General features: G+C 36.1%; 1 pseudogene; it reads right to left on the bottom strand.

Annotated features, from left to right (window-relative positions):
* Positions 1–5,145: 5,145 nt before the first annotated feature.
* Positions 5,146–7,087, bottom strand: part of LOC108367447 (uncharacterized) — a 24,291-nt pseudogene continuing 22,349 nt past the window's right edge.

The raw sequence follows: 7,087 nt of genomic DNA on the forward strand, positions 1-7,087 counted from the left end.
GGTATAGCCGCTTTTGTGGGCAAAGGACTGAGACACGCTAGAATGTATTTAATATCATATATATAAATAGGCAATCATGTTTCCTTTACACCCCTTTTACGGCTAAACTATACTTCTAAGGTATAAACAGTTATATATCATTAGAAAGGTATTTTGATGCTGATGTGCAGGCAATTTTTAAAATTTCAAATCAGTTTAAAATAGAGCGAAAAAATCAAATCAAAAGTCACACCAATACTAATGCACACATGTACATGGTTGGGGCGGAAATGCCCCCTAAATGTATGCTTTAATATTGATAGCGAATTAAAGAAACGTGCTAAGCAGCAGTTCAGGAATAAAATCTATGTATGTATGTACATGAATAGATTAGACTCAAACAAGGAAGAAGGTAAAGTTGAGTATGGAGAAGAAGAAAGTGATAAATACAGAAATTAAAATAAAAGTAAAGAAACCGAGATATAAAGACAAAGAGCAAGGAAAATTTAAATACCTAGCCTAATAACAATGGTGGGGGTGAATATGTAAATGAAGAAAAGAATGGACATATTTAGATCAGGATAAAGGAAAAGATAAAGATTTTTTTTTTTATATTCGAAACAGTAAAAGTGGCACCTTTCTGAAATCTTTATTAAATGAGCAATTTTTTTTTATGTAATGTAAAGTTATAGCTCAGTAAAATTTTTTCACCAGAGATAGTCAAAGTTGGGGAAGAAAATATCAAAAAGTTAAAAATCCCAAAATAGTCCTAATTTTATGATGGTTCCTTAATATATTTTAACTACATTGCATTTGAGTATGGAGAAGCAACTATCTGGAAGTATTTTACATTAAAAAATTTACTAAGTAAAGGGTGAACACACCAAAACTGCGACACTTAGAAATTACTACCAGAAACAAACTAGAAGGCTTTGAAATTACTTTTTTCTTGCATTACATAACTTGGAAGTTGCGATGTTATTAAAATGTTAAAATATTAGTTATTTGCTTCATATGCAAGTGATCGGTATTTTCATCGCACACGCGCCATTATGTTCTGCACGACTACATCATCGACTTTACGCGATGCGCACAGCTACTTTGTTTTGCTCTCTTCAATATTTTTCACTGTTTCACCTGTTTTCTTCAAGATTCCTTTGACAATTGACCAATATTCCCCAATAGGACGTAGCTCTGGGCTTTTGGGTGGATTGCAGTCGTGAGGTACAAAATTGATGTTATTTGCATTATACCACGGCAATGTGTCCTTGGCATTGTGGCAGCTTGCCATGTCCGCCTAGAACAGTGGCCTACTCCTTATCTGTTGATAAATGACAGAAGACGCCTTTTGAGGCACTCATCCCGATAAACGTGATCATTCATTGTCCCGGATGGAAAAAAGGCCTGCTCTGACGGCCACAGGAGCAAATAGCTTGCCAAACCATGTGGTTTTTTTTGAAATTTGGACTTCATTTTCAGCTTACAACTTTCAGGGGCATCTTGACGACTTGCAGCAGTATAAAAATCTTGACCTGCAATATATTTTGAATTTTTAAAGCAGTAGGTTTCGTAGTCCATAACAATGCAGTTGTATTTTGTATTCATACAACTTCCGAATGCGGGATTTCGCTGTAACATTCTACTTTGCGCCTCGGTCTGGCGCTGTTTGAGCTCAATGAAGCTTTCCGTTTTACCTTTTGTACGAAAAACTGCGGTCTCCGTACGGATTTTGCAACATAACGCGACAAAATCTTCGGATCTCGCGAAAACGCACTGAGGACCTTCCGAGCACTGTTTTTATCACTTTGACCATGCTAACCCCCGCTCCCTGGTTTTCTCGTAACTGCGAGGCCTTATTAAAACCCTGCAAACTGTTGAATACTGCAATCTTTAATTTTTAGCAATTTTACGTGTACTTAAGGCCGGATCATTTATAAACTCGTGCAAAATGGTTTGTCTCGTTTCTAACTCGGTTGATATTTTTAGCTCAACTAGGAATCAAATTCAAATGAAATTTCTTCTACGTTCAACTAAGGTCATGGTCAGCTTATGGTATTTGAATTTCAAAATATTGAAATCGTTTTGGGTAAGTTATAAGCTTCCCAAAGTGTCGCAGTTTTGGTGTGTTCACCCTTTATAGCCTGGCTTGTAGATGCAGTTAAAGAAAATACATGAAAAGGCACGATTTTTTTTAATTAAAAAAAAGTAAATATTTCAAAAACGGTAACACTTTTACCTGCACATTTTTGGTTTATCAAAGATAAATTTTCAAGTTGCATTAAAAATATGTTCTCCATGATTGTTTTCCATTTTGGTTATATTTTCGAAAACTGCATTTATTGAAGAAAATATTTGTGGAAAAAAATTTTTAGATGTTTTCTGTTTTTGACTTACAGCAACATTTGTCACAGCGCGCACGCATCGTGAACCATGCACGCTCACCTTCTATGCACGCAACGTGTTCACTAGAAAGCACGTACAGGAGCAACTAACAATTGGCTCATATTTCCGACTTTTAACTTACGTTATATAATAATGATGGCATTTATGGTATTTTTAAGGAATTTTTAGGTTAAGTTTTGCATCGGAGCAATCTGTTAAAATAATCCCATTGATTCCATTTTTTGGAGTTCACACACAATATTATTGCCAGGGAACGGATTTTTAGGACCTAAGAACCTACAAAAAAGGGAAAATAGGCAGGAAAAGGCAGTAGAAGGCAAAATAAGGCACTAAATAAAGACAAAAACCAAAAAATAATCAAAAAATACATTTATTTTAGAAATGTTTATTTTACAAGTAAAAAGAGAAAAACTATGAACTACATAGTTTCATTATATCAAAAAATGTTTCTTTGAATCTTTGACTATTTTCTCCATTTGAGTTTTTGACTCGCAAAACTTTGATCTGTATAGTTGTAGTAACATTGAACCACAAGATGCATTTTGAAGTTTTCCTGCAGCATTTTTATTAGATGTTCGCGAAGAAAAGCCTTAAATGTACTAAATAAACGTGCCCTCGACGTGAGTTGATACAGGTGTCGCCCAATTTAAATATGGAACGTTTAAAGCTTTCATATTATCAGGAATAAGCGCTTGCCCTTTACAATTAAAGTTAGTAAAGGCGAATATCTTAAAAAAGGCAACATCAGATGTGGATATATGGAATCAGGGAAAGCTAAATCGTGGTCATTCTTAATCGAATATANGCGCTTGCCCTTTACAATTAAAGTTAGTAAAGGCGAATATCTTAAAAAAGGCAACATCAGATGTGGATATATGGAATCAGGGAAAGCTAAATCGTGGTCATTCTTAATCGAATATAGGGTGCTTTCCAAAACGTCAAAATACAAAGTATCAGTCTCTTTTATTTCTAAACCACACTAGCCTAACTTGTGAAACCTAGTAGAAAACTAGCATCTAACCGTGGTTGCGCACATTTGGCATTAAAATCTACTGAGGTCTAGAAATAAAAGATACTGATGCTTTGTATTTTGACGTTTTGGAATTCACCCATACTCTCACTCTTTAGCAGAAAAAAGGCAGTTTCCATAAAATCCGTTCCCTGATTATTACAAACATATGGGCAAAAATGTCGGAGTTACATATGCATCGGTGCACTTTTTATTGCATTTTAAAGACGTTTTTGAGGTTAGGTTTATATGGGAGGTGGTTTGTTTAAAATAAATCGATTTCGCAAATTTTTAGTTTTTTTTTTTATTTGTCTTCATAAATGTTGCACACGGAACATTGAGGTTATACGCCTACTCCTTCTATTTTTCCAAAAAAATGTATGGGGCTGTACCACTGTGCGACGTTGAACACTAGAAAAATCACAATAAAAAAATTATTAGACATAAAATTTACATACTTATGGTTGACTGATGGCGCTAGAACCATACAGTTGCGTGTGAACTCCAATGGACTTTATCAGATTTGGGCAGTTCACAAGGTGTTGTAAACTTTTATGTTGTAAATGAAAGTCGTATTAAAACACAATACTTGTGAACAGACTGTTGTATGTTGCATATTTTATCGTTTTATGTTGTTTTCCATTACTGAATCAGCTGATCAAAAATAGTTAAGAAAACAAAAATGCCAGGCGAAAGTGTAAAAAATAAAATTATAGCTGCTTTATGTAAAAAGCAATCATTCGATTTGTTAGCGGCTGATTCAAGTAAGTACTAGTTGACTATCTGTATACATTTCTCCATTCATTGCCCATTATTTGTATTCTTCCCCAGGTGACGAAGAAGACGAAATTATTGAACGTTTCTCGATGAATATGCTTTGCATATTAAGCAATCGTAGAAGTGTTCATTTTGGCATCCCAAAATCGTCCTATTGCGGGCGGAATGTGCTCGGAAGCCCAAATGGTCCGTCTCCTCTCCGCCCAGAAGAGTTTCGCTACATCTTAGCCTTAATCAAGGACGTTGCAAAACTTAACCTAAAAATGCCTTAAAAATACCATAAATGCCATGATTATTATATGAGGTTACGTTGAAAGTCTGAAATATGAATTGTTAGTTGCTCTTGTACGCGCTTTCTAGTGAACACGTTGCGTGCATAGGAGGTGAGCGTGCATGGTTCACGATGCGTGAGTTAATATCGTTTACACGATATGAGTAAAAAACAATATCTTTTTTGCTACGCCGAAGTGCGTGTTCTTTATTGATATTCTTAAGGCTGACTCTTTCATAAATCTTAGTGCTACTTATACTATTGAGATGCGGCGGTTGATATCGCAGTGGATTATTCCGTTGCTAGTTGTTTACTATTTACGACTGTAGATATCTATTTGGGTGGTTATTATTCTTTGTAGTGATAGTGCATTTCTCTTGTTCCAATGTTTGACCGTTGCAGTTCGCGATAATGCATGTCAAAACAAGTTCTATTGTTTTCATGTTGTTAACATAATGCATGTCAACAGAAGTTCTATTGTGTTGATGTTTGCTTTTGATGTTGTTTACATGATGCATGTCAAAAGAAGTTTTATTCTGTTGTTGTTTGCATGATAATGCATGTTATGATCACGACCCAAGTAGATAGTGACATGTTGCTGTTGAAGATGGTTAATTTCGATCTCGTATAGTTCGCTAATCCGCTTTTGTCTGTGAAGCATTCTTTTATTTTCGCAGTATCGGCAGAGGTGTACCNGGCTGTGTCGTTAACTCCCCACCTTCTTAAAACGAAGCGTCCTCGCTCCATTGCTGCTACATGTTGCTGTTGAAGATGGTTAATTTCGATCTCGTATAGTTCGCTAATCCGCTTTTGTCTGTGAAGCATTCTTTTATTTTCGCAGTATCGGCAGAGGTGTACCATACCATAAGTGATAACTGTTAAGGTAAGGAATCCCTTTATGATGAAGAACCTAAACTTTATTGGGTTTTCTTCAAAAGGTATCAAAAATGTAAAAAGTTTTTGGATGTTGCTGAATTTGTATTTTCAAGTTTTTCGCTGTGTTGGATGTTTGTGATTTCTCTGAGTTGCTGTTTATGGTTGTAATATACGATGTTGTCGATGTTTGTGGATTCTTTAAATTGTAGTAATTTAGGGCCTGATATATGCATGTTGTTCCAAGTATGCTGGTAATCTGTCAAGAGGTGTCCATTCTCTAGGAGCGTTATTCTCATGGATTGTTTCGCAATGGCCCGATTTGTTTTAATATTTTTATAGTGCAATTGTCAGAGGGTTCTGATTTACAAATGAAGTTACTCATATAATTTTTACATTTGGATATTCTTTGATAATCATTACATGTTGCGATCTTAGGGTCTAAATTTATTTTACCATGCTTATGTGCTAAAGGATATACATTACAGACGAATCGTTTGTTTTGCCTATCGTTCGTGATACAGAATAAGGCTGTTAGTGTGCCAGAATAAAAGTTGTTGGTTTTCGCAAAATTTATAGTGTCGGTTATTGACTGGAGTTCATTATAGACTTCCGATATAACGATGTTTGGGAAGCTTATAACTTACCCAAAACGAATTCAATGTTTTGAAATTCAAATACCATAAGCTGACTACATGACCTTAGTTGGACGTAGAAGAAATTTCATTTGAATTTGATTCCTAGTTGAGTTAAAAATGGCAACCGAGTTAGAAACGAGACAAACCATTTTGCACGAGTTTATAAATGATCCGGCCTTAAGTACACGTAAAATTGCTAAAAAATTAAAGATTGCACTATTCGACAGTTTGCAGGGTTTCAATCGGTACAAATAAGGCCTGGCAGTTACGAGAAAACCAGGGAGCGGGGGTTAGCATGGTCAAAGTGATAAAAACAGTGCTCGGAAGGTCCTCAGTGCGTTCTCGCGAAATCCGAAGATTTTGTCGCGTTATGTTGCAAAATCCGTACGGAGATCGCAGTTTTTCGTACAAAAGGTAAAGCGGAAAGCTTCATTGAGCTCAAACAGCGCCAGACCGAGGCGCAAAGTAGAATGTTACAGCGAAATCCCGCATTCGGAAGTTGTATGAATTCTAAATTAAAAAATACAACTGCATTGTTATGGACTACGAAACCTACTGCTATAAAAATTCAAAATATATTGCAGGTCAAGATTTTTATACTGGTGCAAGTCGTCAAGATGCCCCTGAAAGTTGTAAGCTGAAAATGAAGTCCAAATTTCCAAAAAGCCACATGGTTTGGCAAGCTATTTGATTCTGTGGCCGTAAGATCAGCCCTTTTTTCCCATCCGGGGCAATGAATGATCAAGTTTATCGGGATGAGTGCCTCAAAAGGCGTCTTCTGTCATTTATCAACAGATAAGGAGTAGGCCACTGTTCTAGGCGGACGTGGGAAGCTGCCACTATGCCAAGGACACATTGCCGTGGTATAATGCAAATAACATCAATTTTGTACCTCACGACTGCAATCCACCCAATAGCCCAGAGCCACGTCCTATTGGGGAATATTGGTCAATTTTCAAAGAAATCTTGCAGAAAACAGGTTAAACAGTGAAAAATATTGAAGAGTCCAAAACAGAGTAGTTGTGCGCATCGCGTAAAGTGGATGATGCAGTCGTGCAGAACATGATGGCGCGTGTGCGATGAAAATACCGATCACTTGCATATGGAGCAAATAATAACTAATATTTTAACATTTTA

The sequence above is a fragment of the Rhagoletis zephyria genome, unplaced genomic scaffold, assembly GCF_001687245.7.
Source record: "Rhagoletis zephyria isolate East Lansing unplaced genomic scaffold, Rhagoletis_zephyria_1.1 Rzeph_scaffold_02690, whole genome shotgun sequence".
Taxonomy (NCBI): Eukaryota; Metazoa; Arthropoda; class Insecta; order Diptera; family Tephritidae; genus Rhagoletis; species Rhagoletis zephyria.